The 17,201-nt window shown below is 37.3% G+C and overlaps 2 long non-coding RNA genes across 2 annotated transcripts; both read right to left on the bottom strand.

The window, feature by feature from the left end:
- Window positions 1–3,543: 3,543 nt before the first annotated feature.
- Window positions 3,544–7,387, bottom strand: LOC110352224 (uncharacterized). The gene is made up of 3 exons (XR_002400874.4): window positions 7,232–7,387; window positions 6,634–6,808; window positions 3,544–3,666 (listed from the first exon to the last, which is right to left on the bottom strand). It is a non-coding gene; the product is annotated as an uncharacterized lncRNA (long non-coding RNA).
- A 613-nt stretch (window positions 7,388–8,000) lies between these two features.
- LOC119715824 (uncharacterized) lies at window positions 8,001–16,762 on the bottom strand. The gene is made up of 4 exons (XR_005263251.2): window positions 16,593–16,762; window positions 15,454–15,523; window positions 13,317–13,407; window positions 8,001–8,836 (listed from the first exon to the last, which is right to left on the bottom strand). It is a non-coding gene; the product is annotated as an uncharacterized lncRNA (long non-coding RNA).
- Between the last annotated feature and the right edge of the window lie 439 nt (window positions 16,763–17,201).

Genomic DNA, 17,201 nt, shown 5'->3' with positions numbered 1-17,201 from the left:
TGCTTTTATATTTTCCAAAGCTGTGTGGAAAACAGCTGTGTGGAAAACAAAACAGAACAAATATATATATATATATATGTATGTATATTAGGTTCTTATTCACTAATGTCCTGCTCAACAAATAGCTACTTTTCCCTTTGACATCAGGATGCTTATGTCTTGAGTTTGTACCAGCAGTCCCAGGTGAAATTAGCAGGCCTTCCTTATTCTCAATTATTTTTCTGTGAAAATGTCTTTATTTGGTTTGGATTTCTTGATATGCACAAGGCTCACTAAAGTGGCAGTGCATATCAGAATTATTGTATATGCTATTTCATGACACTGTTGCCACCTCACTTTCAATAAGATGTTTAGCTTGACATTCTGTCCTGCAGATGATAACTACAATACACAATGCATACAAAATCAACCTGGCTGGTAGTTATAAGAGACTCACTGTATTACTCTACTTGCTACTTTTTCAGATACTTCAAGCAGCCTTTTGTAAAAGGTCACACAACTTAGAGAGTTTTCTGTCATGTTTCAGTGAGTCTGATGCGCTTAGCATAATTCTGCCTCTGCAGAACTATTGGGGTGCAGCTTATAATTTTCTTTCATGTCTCAACTTTAAACAATGTCCTTTTCAATACTCTGTCCCACAGTCTTGGTTTTCACATCTTCTCACATCTCTATTTTCTTTCTATAGAAAAACGTTCTATAGAAGTTTCTAATAACTCTACTAAATTGATTCTAAATTAAATAATCACACTTCATTCCATAAAACAAACAAGAGAACAGAGAAACTTATCCCATTGTGCAACCCTACTCTCCACTTTTCTTTGGATTAGGTTAGTACCTTTCAATTCAGTTTAGAAGGAAAACCTCCAGCTAAAAACGACTCATTTGAATCCAGTACTTACACAAAAAAAAAAAATAAAAAAATCTAAAACTTATACCACTGGTCTTTTATCTCTTTCTAAGAATAATACCACTAGTCTTTTCCTGTTCTTTTGAGGCCAGAGTGCAGTTCAAAGTTCTGTTTCAGACAAAAATTTGGGAAACAGAACCCTATATTTGTCCTTAAAGACACATGCTGTTCCATTTCTGAGAGGGCTTGGATATTTGGATTCACCTTTAAAATAAATTGTTTATTATGTTAACAGAAAACAAACAACTCTCAGTGGTACCATTTTTGATTATCAGGCTCTTGGTAAGTTCACTGCCACTCATAGCTGTTTTTGATAGTACAAGGATTATCCTGCTACATTAATCTGCAGGGGGAAAACAAGCAAGCAAACAAAAAACAACCCGTCAATCAACAACAACAACAAAAAAAAACCAACAAAAAAAACCACCCCACAACCTTACCAAATAACCCTGCTACAAAACTAGTCAGAGAGTTCTGTCACTCTCCTATAGATCTAGCACATGTGTATGCTGATGTGCTAGCTATTCTTGACCAAGCTTTGGAAATCAAAGCAAAGCAAACATTCAAACTGCCTGGATACGATATCTGTTCAGTACTGGTATCAGTGTCATGCAACACAGTCCAAAGCTGCCGCTTTGGGAGGAAGATTAGTATAGTCCCAACAAGTTAGGTTTCCATGTTAAATCATTCTAAGCAAGAAAATAAATGAATAAATAAGTAAATAACATTTGTTTTCTTTTGGAGCAGTCTGGAAGGCAGAGCTTTCCTTCTAATAGGTTCGGGCTTTAGAAACATGAAACTAAACTGTATTCTCAAGTCCTGAAACAAATAGATCTTTCAGCACGAGAGGAAGCTATATGGTTCTAAACATCCCGTCTTGCACAACATCTCAGTTTTGTCCAATACCTTGTATACCTTCAATATCTTTGCTTCTGCTAAAGCTGTAAATATACTACCATATTTTGCTCAGTTTAATATTTTATGGAGTGAGCTTTTTGAGAATCTAGGTACCAGTGTAGTACAATACCTACTACTGTAATCCTTACTGGATTTCATTTTCAGTGTAACTTCTTGTATACACAGCCAGAGCTTTTGATATATTACCTTTGTAAGATGTCCTCATTCAGCAGCTAGCAAGAACCAGCAGCTACCAAGCAGCTACTTCAGAACCAACTGAACCTGAATTCTTTGCTGAAATTTTGGACTCCAAAGATCTTTCATATTTCAGATTATTCCTAGATTTGCAGAATTTGGGTTTGCTTGTTTGTTTTAACAATAACATACAAAACAGTGCCAGCTGAGGCTCTGACAAAAGTACAGCGATTTCCAAGAGCATCTTGTGGAGCAGTTCAGCCTGCCCATGACCCCTGCAGGCCTGCAACTGAGCTAAGGCTGGTACTGTGGAGCAGACATTTGACTTCCCCAAGGTAGTAATTATTCACACTAACAGACTATAGGTCTTAATTCTGCATGGTGTTTCAGACATATTATATCAGTCTGTTACAATTTAATTTTAACAGATGCCTTGTAGCTTTATGGTATCAGTAGTCCAAAGCATGTAAGAGAACAAAGTGGCTAAGGATTAATCTTTAACAGACAGGAACTGAATTGCAGTGCCTTGTGTTAATTACTTTGGTAACAAGTCTGGTGTAAAAAGTCCACAGTAAAACCATGGAGCTGGTTTTACTCCATGAGATTTGAAATAAGAAAATAAAACCAGAGAGAACTTATTATAATAATGCCATTCATAGAAAGAACAAACTTGTAAGAACTCTTACCCTCAACCCCCAAACCAGATGCATTTTCTTCTGAAACATTATCATCTCAAAATAGTATTAATTTAACAAAATAATTCATTTAACTATAGCCAAATCTCTCAGTGGCAATATTACTATAGACAGTCTATCACAAAGTTTCTCACAAACTCTGATACCTTCAGATACCTGGCTTCCTTCCCTCGGTATAGGTGATCATCTCATTTTCTTGATCATTAGCTGGTTATTCCCCAACCCTGTAAACTAATTTGAGAGTAGGTTAAGATATAATATTCTACACTTCACACTACACCATGCTGCACTGCCACAAAACTGAGCTGAAAGCCTTCCATTTCCAGAGAAATTTCTCACCTGCTAAACAAATGAGGACATCCATCTGTTTCACACCATTCTGATGTTGCTATTTACCAGCATCTTGAGATGGTAACAAAGTGCCTTGATCTCATATTTACTTGTTCCAATCACCATGAAAAAATACATGGTCAGCTATATAATTTTAAACAAAAATCTGAAATCTAAATATCCCAAGTGACAGCATGGATGAAATGTGTGCCTGAGAATTCAAAGTCCTGGAACATACTCAGCTGTAATTACTATCATCATTAGAGAAAACCTTTGTTAAAGCTGGAGTATTTCACTGGCAGTAATTTACCTAGTTGTTTTTACCTCTAAGCCATAATGAATACAGGAAGCATTTGGTTTTAATAATTCTCTGTATTGTAAGGATATAAACTTGATTTTCAGGTTTCTATAAATACATTCACTTAAAATCAAAACAACAAAAAGGCATACGTTACACAAAAATGTGTTATGTTACATACATTACACAAAAAGGTGTAAACTTTTTTTCATGATTAAACTGCAGGAACACTGTGCCTTATAGGTGTCAGATGGTAGGAAAGATACACAAATCATGGAATACAAAAGGTTAAATCAACACGTGCTGTCAGTTTGCACAAAAGCCTTATTCAGTGATCTCCATGACTGAAATGAGAAAAAAGAAACATAAATAAAATGCAGAAAAATCTTCTGTGAAACAAACATCTTAGATCATTCTGTGAAACAATGTTCTTCATTGGAAAAGAACTATGCAGAGATTCATTGTTTAAAGTAATTATAAAAACAGGAGGCTAACAAAAAGATGATAATATTCTGTATTCCATAGGGATTATTGCTGCCACCAAAGTGGGTGATAATCATGTCATGCAAAAATGGCCTCTATATGAAACTACAATGTATTTCTTATCCCTAAGCAAATTTCTCAGTAGTAACTCTTCCACAGCATTAGTTAGTTGGTTGCAGGTTATGCTGCTGGAATCTGGCAATCACATCTGCTAAGTGAAATGAAATTGGAGACAATCATAATGAACAACTTACTAATTAATCATTTGGATTTGAAATATGCATAACCCATTATTGAGTGCTGACTAATGATAATAAAATGAAACTAAGATATTAAGTACCTTCAGCACACACTTGTTTGGCCACTTATTTTGCTTCCTAGCATTCTTCCTCATCAATGAGTTTGAGTGAACATTAAAGCATTTTGATACTGAGTGAACCAACATTATAAACCAGTGCTATCAGACAAGAAACATTTACTAAGATAATGTTTCTTTAATCAGGGTGGTGATAAAACTACTGCTGACTCTGTCAGAAAGTTCTGCTTACACAGGGAGCTTGGTTCAATTGTCTTGAGCCTGACACAGTCATTCACAGCATTGTAACAACAGATGGGTGCTATATAATTCTGCTAAGTTTTTAGTATTATCAGTAGTTCTGTGGTATGACCTCCACACTCCCCTAAAGAATAGGTCTGCATCATGTTGGACACTAAAGTTATATGGAATAAAATGCTGCTGGCTGAAAATTTAGAGATTAAAGAATTGTATCTTAGTAGTTTACACTTGGCTGAGAATTGCAGACCATGTTCCTTACACTCAAAGGACCCTCTGTGCTGAGCCTCAGTTCCTCCTTCACCAACAGAAATGGAGGAAGGAAACCAGAGGAAAGGAAAGACCATAATGTCCTTCCTTTATAATGAGCCAGTGCTCATCTGTCCTTTACTGTCAAAGCAGGTCTCTAGCCCTTAAAGTGCTGAAAGCTGAATTTCTGCAGTCTGAAATGGGGCTCATGTACAGTACGCTCTCCTTTCAGTTGAATGGATGATCAAAACTTGAGTTCATTGATTCCCATTCCATATATGCTCTCAACTCCAAGAAGAGAGCTGCATACCAAAGGTCAGGCTAACTAAATGAGTGGCCAGTACTAAAGACATGATTCTTTTCTGTCGGTAAATATGGACTTCATATGGTTTGGAAGATGTACTCACTCACATATGCATGAGTATACATGAAAAGGAAAGACAGGATGTTTTTCAGCCTAGCATTTTTTAAAAAGTCAAAACCCAAAGCCCATTTTAAGAAAAAAGAAAAAAAAAGAAAAAGTTGATAACATTTTTATGGTTTATATCTATCAAGGTGTACAAGTTTTCCTATAGTGAAATGGTTTGTTAATTTTGGTTGCAGTCTTAAACCATTAAGAAGGTAGTTATTACTCTAATCTTTTTGCAATGATTTAGTAATAAGCGGTTAGCTACAATTTTCTTGTAACTGGAAGAACATCATGGAAGTAATACATATTGCTTATAGCTACTACAGCAATTGTTAATGTGGATCTTTGTTTACAACCCATAATTTCTGAAAACAAAGCAAAAATAACAACAAAAAAAAGAGAATCTGATTCTAAATAAAGGGAGAAAGCTACAATTTAAAATTTAAATAAGCCTAATTAGAGTCATTGAAAACAATTTAGAACAGGTGCCTACATATCCAGTGGTGAGATAATTCTGGGCATACATCTATGAAAGGAGCAAATTCATTAAATGGAATAATATCTTACCAGGCTAAGTACTGTATGAATATATGGGAAGACAAGACATGATACGTGTTTTACCAAATACGTAGATGAGAACTCTACATGCCATCTTTAAAAACAAGTAAAACATCTTTTGTTTTGAAAATGTTTTATATTTTGTATTGTTTGAATGCTCACATTGAAACTTAGTTACAAACAACTTCCTTCTGGAAAGCATCTAAAGTTTTTCCATAGGCAGAATTTGGATTGTGTCTCTAGAATAGGTGCACCATAAGAACATATTTTCATAACTTTTATAGCCAAGGTTCTGAAATCACTTTCAATCAATTCAGAATGTTGCTGTGAGAAAGCATAGCAATTTTTTATATATACATACACAAAAGTAAGTTAAAAGAATTGTTCAGACTCCAAAATAAAGTACTCAAAAAGACTCTGAACATAAAGATTTGAGACTTCAACAGCTACAATTAGAGGAAAAGTCTACCTCAAAGAGACCAGACTTTCTTGAGAAAACTCTGGGGAATGTAGTTGCCAAAGTCAAAGGCTGAACACAGAAAATGTGGGCTTATTACTAAAGGAATAGGTGACTCAGTGACAGTGGGCAGATTAGATGTTCCCACTGCCTTTTTTGACCCAGCCTCTACTAACAAGGTCTTCCAGGTCTCTACAGGTGCAGTTCAAGGAAGAAAGGAAATATGAACAGTGGATGTAAAAAAAAGGGAATAATTGCAAGAACTCAACACAACCCAGTTCATGGAACCAGAGTGGCTGCATCTAAGGGTGCTGAGGTAGCTGGCCAATGTCATAGTGAGACTACTCTATTAACTTTGAATGGTCACAGAGATCAGGAGAGGTCCTGATGCTTAGAGGAAAGCAGACTTTCTACCCATCTTCAAAAAAAGACTGAAAGAAAAAAAATGGGGAACTACAGGCTGGTCAGCTTTGCTTTGGTCCCCGAAAAAAAAAATAAAAAAAAATCATGAAGTCTGCTTGGAAGTCATTCACAGATAGATGAAAGAAAAAAGTGACTGGGAACAGTCAGCATAGATTTACCAAGGGTAAATCATACCTTACCAATGTAATTGGCCTTTGATATTAAGATGAATGGATTTGTGGCTGTCAGGGCATTTTCCTTCTTCCTTTTCCCAAGAGGAATGAACAGCCCCCATAAGAGCTCCACCACAGCAGGGATGCCATGCAGAGGCCTTCTCTTCAGCCAGGACCAACTCCACCTACCATGCTGAATCTCCTGAAATAGCAGGCAACTCATGTACAAATGTCTCAGCTGCCAGAAACAGAGCACAGATGAGCAGCAAAAGAAAACATAAGGAAAGAAAACCCAGAGTCTCAAGATACCTCTCATGGTTTCTTTTTTAAATAGTTAAGCTCCATTAGCATTGCTAAACTTTGGTCTGCTTTACATAATTAATGCACTTTCCCAAGAGTAAAATTCAAAGTCCAATAACACAATAAACTTACAATGTGCTTACAGAAATTCCGTTTGGATGCTATCAAAGCACTTTACACTGAGAGAATATTGTTCTTATTCAGCAGCAGAAAAAATCAAAATAGAGAAAAACTAAGCCATTCTCAAAGTGGCACAGCAAGTAAGGGCTATCAGAGACCTCATATCTACTGAACTGAGTCTCTTAGTCAAACGTTGAATACATACTTAGATTCTCATTCCAGTGCTGAAAAACCATCAGCCCTAGCTCATTAGTACTGGACTTCTGCTGTCATCTGCAAAATGTTGGGTAGAAACCATACATTCATGTAGTTAGTTTCCCACGAATCAGTTCAGGATGGCCTCAGTTAGACTGGAGTGGAAACGTGGTTAATCGCAAAGCCAAGGCTGCTCCTCCTGTTCCTACTTCATTTAGTAGGCCAAGGTACTAGCAAAACAGGTGTGAGCATCCTGTGATTAACAGCCTTAAGAGGTTTTATTACTCATTTTACTAGTCAGAAGAAAAAACAAACAAAAACAAAAGAAAACAACAACAACCAAAAAAAGCAAATTGATTTCATAGTTAGGACAATTTTCAAAAGTGCCTGGAACTCTTCTGGACCTCTTGCATGCAACTTAAGAACTATTAAAAACCCTTATCCGCAGCAGCTTAAATGAGTCCACTAGTGGTGTGATATGACTGTGAGTAAACAGATATGTCTCTGCCTGTACTTTCTCCAACAGTGGAAGACACAGAGGTTCCCCTCTGTCTCTTCACAGGCAATCAATTTCTTAATATGTTTTCTCCTTGTAGAATATAACTTTTATTTTTTATTTTTATTTTCCAATAATATAGACAGCTTCCAAACACATAAAGTGACAACGTAAAGTGAGATGGTGTTGTGGTTTAACCCGGCCAGCAGCTAAATACCACACAGTTATTCGCTCACCCTCCCCTCTCCCTCTCTGGGATGCGAGTGAGAAACGGGAAAGTGAAGCCTGTGAGCTGAGATAAAGACAGTTTATTAAGACAGAAAAATAATAATAACAATAATATTAATAACAATAATGATGATAATAGTACTACTACTACTAACGTGTACAAAACAAGTGATGTACAATGCAATTGCTCACCACCCGCTGACTGATGCCCAGCCCATCCGGAAGCAACCGCCCCCCGCCGCCTAGCCACCCCTATATATTGCTAAGCATGATGTCAGATGGTATGGAATACACTTTTGGCCAGTTTGGGTCAGCTGTCCTGGGTCTGTCCCCTCCCAGCTCCTGCTGCACTCCCAGCCTGCCCACTGGCAGGACAGAGTGAGAAGTTGAAACGTCCTTGGCTTGGTGTAAACACTGCTCTGCAACAATTAAAACATCAGCATGTTTTAAAACATCAGCACTCCTCTCATCCTAAACCAAAACATAGCACCCTTCCAGCTACTAGGAAGAAAATTAACTCTGTCCTAACTGAAACCAGGACAGATGGACATTAAAAACATGAGCAAATGGCTGTTTTCTGGCAGGCAGAGCCCTTCTTCCAAGTGTGATTTTACTTGTCCTTGATTTGCAGCAAACACTGTTCAGTCCTGTGTGATTTTCAGGAAGTCCTTGTCCAACACCTGTGAGGTCTGGACATCACACCATGTCTCTGAATGATCCTCAGGCTTCCTTTTTCTTTCTGGTACTGCCTTGGTCTGCCACACACAGCCATGTCTAGAAGCTTGTGCCTTTTGAGCAAGCTCAGCAGCTCCAAGGGGCAGAAGCTACCAAAGGAAAATCACCTCCTGCAGTGATTACATCTCACAGTCTTCTTAAAGTAACACAGAGCCACTGCATATAAGGGTAGAAACAAACAAATGAAGCATTAGCCACAAGACATTTCCCCACAGACATTCTCTGTCTGCATGGATATGAAAACAATGTCTAGAGACTGGATACTACCACATGATGAAGATTTCTCTTTCAGGCTCTGTGGGAATGGGACAGTACTTGGCATTTGGACATCAGAACAATACAGGACCAGACCCAAAGCCTCTCTGTATTTACGTTTACTAAAGCAGCAGTGTGTCAAAAGCAACTAGCGCTGCCTCCCTGTGTTCCAAACATCTAATGGAAGAAAAAAATCTGTTTCTGTATTCAGTTCCTAATGTATAATATGAATGTGCCCTATGTTTCTTAGTACCTGGGTTCACCACTTGTTTTCTTCCTAAAGATAGGGACAAATAACCTCAAAAAATAGCATAACAAAAATCAATTTTAATTGGGCTGTTATTCTTTGGTTTTATATAAAACTCTAGATTTTTAATACTAAAAAAAAAAAAAAATAAAAATACTACCAAACAGATCATGCTGATTTTGCAACATTTTGTATTGAGACTCCAAAATGTGCTTATCATTTTCATACTTCATGCAAGTTCGCTCTAGGATCAGGATGGAAAAGATTTCAAAAATCACAAAAATTCAAAGGATGCAGATCATTGCAGTGAGGAAGGGGAAGACAGAAGAATGGTATTAGCCAGGGTGTTCGGTAGGAAAGTGTAGTGCAAGGCTGTGTCAAATTAAATTATTATTTTGAGTTTTTACTCAGAAGCATCTTGTTACAGTTGTGGGAAGAGAACATTCCCTTGGGAACAGTGAAGAACTCTTCTTCCACTGCATTACCAGAGTTCTTTTGGGTTAAATATCAGGCAAGAAACTCTAGTAAAAGATAAACGGAAAAATCTGCTCAGGAATAACAGTGAAGACAGCCAGGTGAGAAACAGAGATAACATAATCAGGGGCAGGAAGTCCAGAATGAGACACCTAGATTCATAGTAGAACATCTATGTACCAGATGTACTGAGCATCTGTGCCTCTCTGCTGTTTATGGACTTAACAGGATTGCAGATTCCCTCTCCTATGAGCTGATCACTGTAGTTAGTGTAAGATGGTTATATGTTTGCTCTGCTGTCTGCACCTGCTGGAGACAAGCCAGCCACAGTCCTGGAGAAGGGCAGCAATGTTAATGTAATTCTGGGGACCAGCTAATGAGTATTCTGACCTACACAGCAACACACAAACTTAACTGAATATCCCCTGAACCATCTTGTGCCTACTTGCATGCACCTAGGTAAATCCACCCCAAGTACATTCTCCTTATGGAGACCTCATTCTTGGCATCTTTTCGAGCAGTGGGGTTTTGCAGTGCACACACACGAGTCCCCATGCAAGTGGATTTAATCCTCCTTAGCCTACCAGCTATTCCATTTGAGACAACCGGTAAATCTCTGGTTTCTAGTCAGATCCTGGGGACAGATAAAGAGCACAAGCATTCCTGCAAAATTTCTTAACTATAGATGGTTCCCACCCAAAAGCGACAAGAGACCTGCAGATTCAAGAAAGTTGGCAAAGTCCTGAACATGTTCTTTGCCAGCCATAGCACTTGCCATAAACACCAGGTCTGATTAGCATGCCACCTTTTTGTCCTCCAAGTTCTTTTCCCCACTCATGCATTTAAAAAGATTGGTGCTCCCTAGAGTAACAGGAAAACTCTTAAGCGGTCACTACCTGCAAGAAACTCTTAATCATATCCAGTGCCAGGCTGAATCACCGTGCAAAAGCTTCAGAAAGTGCAGGTGACTGCACTCCCTCCAGGAGTTCAGGGGATACACTTTTCAGTCTTCATTCAGAGAGATGGTGTGAACTGTGCCTTGGGGCTACCAGGGAAACCATCCACCACAGTCAAAGTTTAATCAGATTTTGAGAGCTCTTATGGGTAGATAATGGGGCCTTTTATTTCCCTTCCCTTCCCTTTGAAGGAAGCAAGAAATCAGCAGGAGTTTGCTGTGTCTATACCAGGGGATCATCACAAGGAATTGAAAAGGTCACCACACATGGAAGTACCGCTCTGACACTGTGAGTTTTGCTTAGCAGGAGATATGCAAGGATCTGAACTTAAACAAGTATTCTAAAATTCAGTATTGCTCAACACCAGCAACAGGTCTATAGATAAATGTTTTTACTAACCACATAATTTCGTTCCTGGTAGCAAAAGTATGTAATACCCTCTCTAAAGCGTGACACTTTTACATTATGTAAAATTCCAGTATTTACAGGGTTCCTATACAGCATGGGGTTGTATAAACGATTCCTTGTTTTGCTAAGAATATTATTACACTGTGTACCCGGCACAGTAGGGCTGAAAGTAGTTCAAAACTACTGTGTATGAGTTGTGTTTTTTTTGTGTGTTTTTTTTTTTTTTTTTTTCTCCTTCCCAACTTAAACTATATAAATCGTACTTTTGTTTGTTGAAAAAATGCTTGCAAATGATTATCTATCATTCTCAGAAGGACAATTAGCCACCTATTTTTCTCCCATGAGAAAAAAGATTTGTTGTCTATTGTTTCTTTTCTTGTTTTGGAATTTGTTCTCTTGAAATCATCTAAGGCATAATATTTGTTCAGGTTAGTTGTGGAGCGAGGGAGTTCAAACTTCTAACCAAAATAAAAAGCAAAGGGGTTGTCTAGCTTGCAGCCTCAAATGAGCGCAGTATTTTCTTTCTGATTTTTTCCAGAGGGCTTTTCATGAAGGAGAGGGAGTGAGGTAGGTTTTTTTTTAAATGTATTTATTTTTAAGAGTAGGGTTTTTTTCTTTTTCCAAGTTACAGCATTATTCTGTTCAACATATTAAATTTGGAGTTTCAAGGCCAAATCCCAGAGGAAAAGCAGATTGGAAAGCTATATTTGTGGAGCACTTTCATTTTGTAAACTGTTTTCCTAGCAAAGACGGAAAATCTTAACACCTCTCCTATATTGTCAAGCTGTGACAAAGTATGCATTTTTTCCAACAAAACATCTAGCATGCAGTGGTTCTAAAAAGTGCATTGAACGTAGTACTTTCTATTTTATGTGATGGTGAACAAGGCCAGTTGCACTGATCTTATCTAGGTATTCAGTGGACATTACTGAGTATCATGTCTGCACACTTCAGGTGTTACAGCAAGAGTCTGTTACAGGTCAGCAATGTGGCTGCTGTAACTGAAGCAATGGATGATGGAAGGAGGGTTTAGGGACTTCTTTTTTTGTCTCATACCAACCTGTGTCTTGGATGTGCTGGCCTCCAGGACTGTGTGCTACATCCTGCATCCTGACATTGATCCTTACAGTATGCTACATGCCACTCATGGAGAATTAAAATTAAAGAGTAATTCATTCCCCCCAGTGAGCTCAGAAGGGCAAATGAAAGGTGAGAAAAAGGACTTCTGACAGGAAATGGCTTTCAGGAATGATTGGGCACTCTCCTAAAATATTTTATTAAAAATATATTCTTCCAGTTACTGTGGGATAGCTGCACAAGGCAGCACTGTAAGCAATTTTCTTTTTATTTTTCTTTCTAAAAAGAAGCAAGTTGTAGAAGGGGATGCAATATATCTTTAAACACTTTACCTCCCTTTAAATCTTCATACCATTGCTGTTACAAAAACACCAGACATATTGTTTTAAGTCAAAGACTGGTGTGTTAGAATATTAAATAAAATTATTATGAACTTCTGGAACAGGACACAAGTTATTACATGACAGACAGAGTTCTTCCTCAAACACTGAATTAAAAATATTGTAGCATTCCAGACTCTTGGAATAGGAAACAAAGAATCAGCTCAAAATTGCCAGAAACTAATAAGGCAAGAAAGAGATTCTAGAGAGACACTCCTGGCTTCTGAAAAATCATCTATAGAAAAAAAAAAAAAAAAAAAAAAAAGGATTATAAAACTTGGATCAGCTTTTCTGAAGGTCTAAGGAACTGTAAAGTAGCTACCATAAGTCTGTAAAAGCTGATGTAGGGACCAATTGTGCTGAAGTAGAGGAAATCTGTCTGAAAGACAGGTCTCTAGTATTTCATCTGCACGTAATCTCAAAAAATCCAACGGATTAGATGGATTTAGTACTCATATAAACAAAGTCTGGTAAATAACACTCAAATAAATATCCTCTTTTTTTTTTTCTTATAAAGCTGTGGTACAAGAAACACCTTAACTCTTAGCCTGTGAATCAAATCCACCACATCACCATTGTAGAGGAGTCAAGCCTCCCTTTGCAACAAATCAGAAGGAACGCAGGGTGAAAGCAAAGAAAAAAGAGGTGGTGTTCAACCTATTTATAAACATGTTTCCATAGCTAATCTAATTGCTGGAAAAGGTGTGGGCTCCCCCTTTCTCCCATTCCCTTCCCACCTCCATTTCAGCATGCAATTTCAATGTGCAAATTTTATCTTACTCTCCATTCCAGTCAGATTAGGACAGTAGAAAATTCCATTCAGTACAGCAAATACAGACCTCCAGCTTCTAATAGGGCAAACTGATTTAGGTTCACAGCTTTTGTTTAAGCAGGTCTTTGAAAGCATTCATAGTCAGTAAACCATCACCCCTGAAAAAAAAAAAAAATAAAAACAAAAAAACTTTTTGGAAACAAATAGGACAACACTTTATATCCCATCAGATGCTCTGTTTCAGACAAGGCAGTTTACACCTATCTATGCCACATACAACATTTCCAACAAAATGTTTTGTTTCCCAACAGAAATGTATGCTGCAGATCCAAAGGAGACCAAGCAGTGACAAAGTCTCTGCACCCACAAGTATGAGCACAAACACCTGCCAAGAAGACAGCATGCCATCAGTCATGTCTCCAGAGAAGAGCAGAAGCACACTTTACTCTGGGTTGCCTTAGCCTCTAGTCCCAAAGAACAGAGGGCACTAGCTGTATGTCTGTTGGTTCTCAGCCCTCATCTCTGCATCTCCCCCGTGAAAGTCAGCAGCAATATCTCCTATGCTTCCCATCTCCTGTGGATGATCTCATTTTCTGCATTAATGTTTTTACCAGGCATTCATCACCATTTTAATTTTCAGTGCTCTTGGGTGGGTTCAGTGTCCATTGCCATCTCTCTCCTTTCCATATAGAGTAGTATGCTGGGAAATTTGATCCTTCCTTATTAGTCATGATGAAGCTGAAATTAGAAGCTTTACACTAAAACCTCTTGTTTCACCACAAAACAGTTATGACAGACAAACATAATAAAGCATATATTACTATTACGGTGTTTTCATGTACCAAGCCCTTTTTGAGAGGATGTTAGAGTAGATAGCACATGTTTAAAGTTCCATGGACTTTTTGTCCCTCTTCTGAGTTGGGAAAAAATAATCAATGTGATGAGCCCCATCTCATCTTGCACAGCCAGCCTAATGTAGCCTAATGATACATTCATATTTCAGCTTTGTTAAATCAGGCAACTTTACTAGATTGTTCTAGTTGTTCTCCTCTTGAGTAGAAGTTACCCATAGATTGAAGGCAAATGAATTAAGAGTTTTTTCCTTACCAGATCAACATCTCTAAATCCAAACATCTGCAGAAGCCTTTCTTCTGCCCCAGTCATCATTCACAGTTAACTCAGACACACTTCTCCACTGCGTGTTTCTACAACTTTATGAACAGGGAGCTATGACTCACCTTTAAAAGTTATCTATACATCCTCTGTACTTCTCTCTGTTTTCATTGAATGTTGAACAGTATATACTAATATTAAACACCAATGATTTCCTGCAACTTCCATCTCCCAAAACAGATAAGAAAGACCATTATAAAGCAGAGAGATATCACTACCCACTACCACATATAGTTCTCCTTCCACAGGACCTTTATGCTTTGCCCATTAGACAGCCACATGATGTTCACCTAAGTGGCTGTTCAACATTTCCTCTTTGAAAGGAAAAATTTTCTTTTTATCTGAAACACATTGAACAATACTCTCTACAAATGGATTTCCTTTAACCTGATATGCAACCTTCCCCTCCAATAGACACATCCAACATCATCTAAGCCCCTTTTAATTTTCATTTTTTTGTGTTGCAACTACAATACTGTTGATGACCATAGCAGTAGATGTTTGAGCCAAAGTCCATTACAGCCTATTGAGTTTTTCCATTGACTAGACTTTGGACTGTATGCTTCAATTCCCTGTACTTGACAATTAAGAAGTTAATTAAATAATCCCAAACTCAAATAAAACCTGTATCCAGGCAACACATGAATTGACATTAGTTAGTACGTCCCACACATTACTTGTAAACGTGCTCTTTATTTGTCTACTACAGGGCAATTAGTTAGCATGTCTGAGAATGCCAGATGATAGTTTAGTAATCTGAGACTATGAGCATGAGAAAGGAAATTTGTGGCTAACCAAATAACCATCATCATGCTTTTAATAAACTATGATAAAGTTGTATTTAGGTCTCACAACAGAAATCATCTTGTTGAGTTTTACAACACATGTAAATCCGGAAATTAAAACAAAGGACAATAAGAATACAGCCTGAATAGCAATTTTATTTTACTCTTAAAAGTGAGAGTTGGAGCTAATGCCAAATCACAGTATATTCTGCACAATAGGTCAACATGAATAAGAAAATAATTTACCCTTATAGGACATCCATCTTCCTGCCTCTGTAGGGTTTTTGATCCTCATCACTCTGGTATGTGACTTCAGCTGGAACAAAAAGCATTCCATGTTCTGAAGATCATAAAAGCCTTGATATGTTACATACAATGAGTAATTCTTATTAAAAACTTTTTTTTTTTAATGAAAAATTAAAGAATAAAGATTACATCAATTCCATACTTTCCTTTATCATTCCTCATAAGGAGACACCCTTCTATACGATTTACCTGCAGAAGACAATATGAAACATTTCTTGTTCCTAGTATCATTGACTGGGGACACTAAAAAACCAAGGCATAGAGTTTGAAATGCAAGCAGGGAACAACTTCCATCATACCAGAAGAAAATAATAAGTAATTAATGTCTTAGGAATTATGGTTCCAAATAACCTTATTCCTTCATCACTGCCATGTAGCTTAAACACATTGAGAACAATTTTCACAGTTATTTATGAGAAATTTGAATGCTCCTTACAAATACAATTGTTGGACGTGCTACTTAAATAAAAATTAAAAAAAAAATAAAAATAATAAAAAAAACCAGGCAGCACTCAAAGACTATCTAAAGCACTATACATTTTCTCCCAAAGAAGTCCAACACGTCAGAAGTTGCAGAGGAGTAGCTGAAAAGTGGTTAACAGCCAGAGAAGAGATGGAAGATAAGAAGTGGTATTTCAGCAAATATTACTAGCCAGCCAAAACAGAACAATTATGGACAGAGCTGATGCGAAAGAGCTGTTTTAAAAGCACTGCCAGTTTGTGTAAAAAAAAGAAAAAAAAAAAAATGGAATAAAGTATTCTCCCTGTGACCCTGCTCTGTAAATGCTAAATGCAATACTAAGATTTTTTGAGACCCTTCACATTTATCTTTAGTATTTAACACATCTCTAAAAAACAGTCTTGTTCATTTAAAAATATTTCTGTATTTAGCATTTTCATATTAATTCAAAGCACTTCAACTCTTATACAAAAGATGAGTTGATAGTAGCTCCTATGATTGAAATTAATCTATTGTTTTAAACTTATCAGCTGATGCCTAATGCAGGTAGTGACAGCAGCCTCTTAGTCAATACAGAATTACCTCCAAACAAAAAAGTATATAGAATTTGGCTACTCACCATTTCAGGTGAAGTTGTCAGGATATGAATTCCTTAATGGACCATGAGAAAAGCACTGCTGCTGGCACTTAAAAGATAATAATAGTTCTCATGCATACCCATACATCTCCATAGATTCATTTTTGTATACACATTGAGGGCAAAGAAACCACTAAAAATAGTGCAATGAATTATCCATAATTCGGCTACCAAGGTAGTAAAACTTCTAGAATATTTGAAAAACTATGAATATGAGAAAAACACAGTGGAAACTGAAAGGACAATGTTCACCACAAATTAACATAAAACTCCTCTCAATAAAAGACTGTAGTTGGCAGAATTTATTATATTTTTTTCACCTGGGGTGGAAGCTGACAAGATGGATAAACACTGTTGGGAGGTTTTAACTGACATTCCATGAGCTGATCTATGCAGCACATCAAGTATTCCCATATACCTAAAGTTACAGATTACTTATTCCAGCAGGAACACACATATAGTGGTTTGGAGGGTCCCTCAGCAAGCCCATTTTTCAGGCCTACAAGGGTCCTTGCTACATCTGCAGGGAACGTGGCTCTAGACAAGAAATCTATACTGTCAGTTTATAATGGTGCTGAACCTAAATAAACA

This window comes from Anas platyrhynchos, chromosome 1 (assembly GCF_047663525.1).
Source record: "Anas platyrhynchos isolate ZD024472 breed Pekin duck chromosome 1, IASCAAS_PekinDuck_T2T, whole genome shotgun sequence".
In the NCBI taxonomy this organism is placed as follows: Eukaryota; Metazoa; Chordata; class Aves; order Anseriformes; family Anatidae; genus Anas; species Anas platyrhynchos.
Note: the sequence above shows the minus strand (reverse complement) of the source record. Positions and strands in the feature narration are given on the sequence as shown.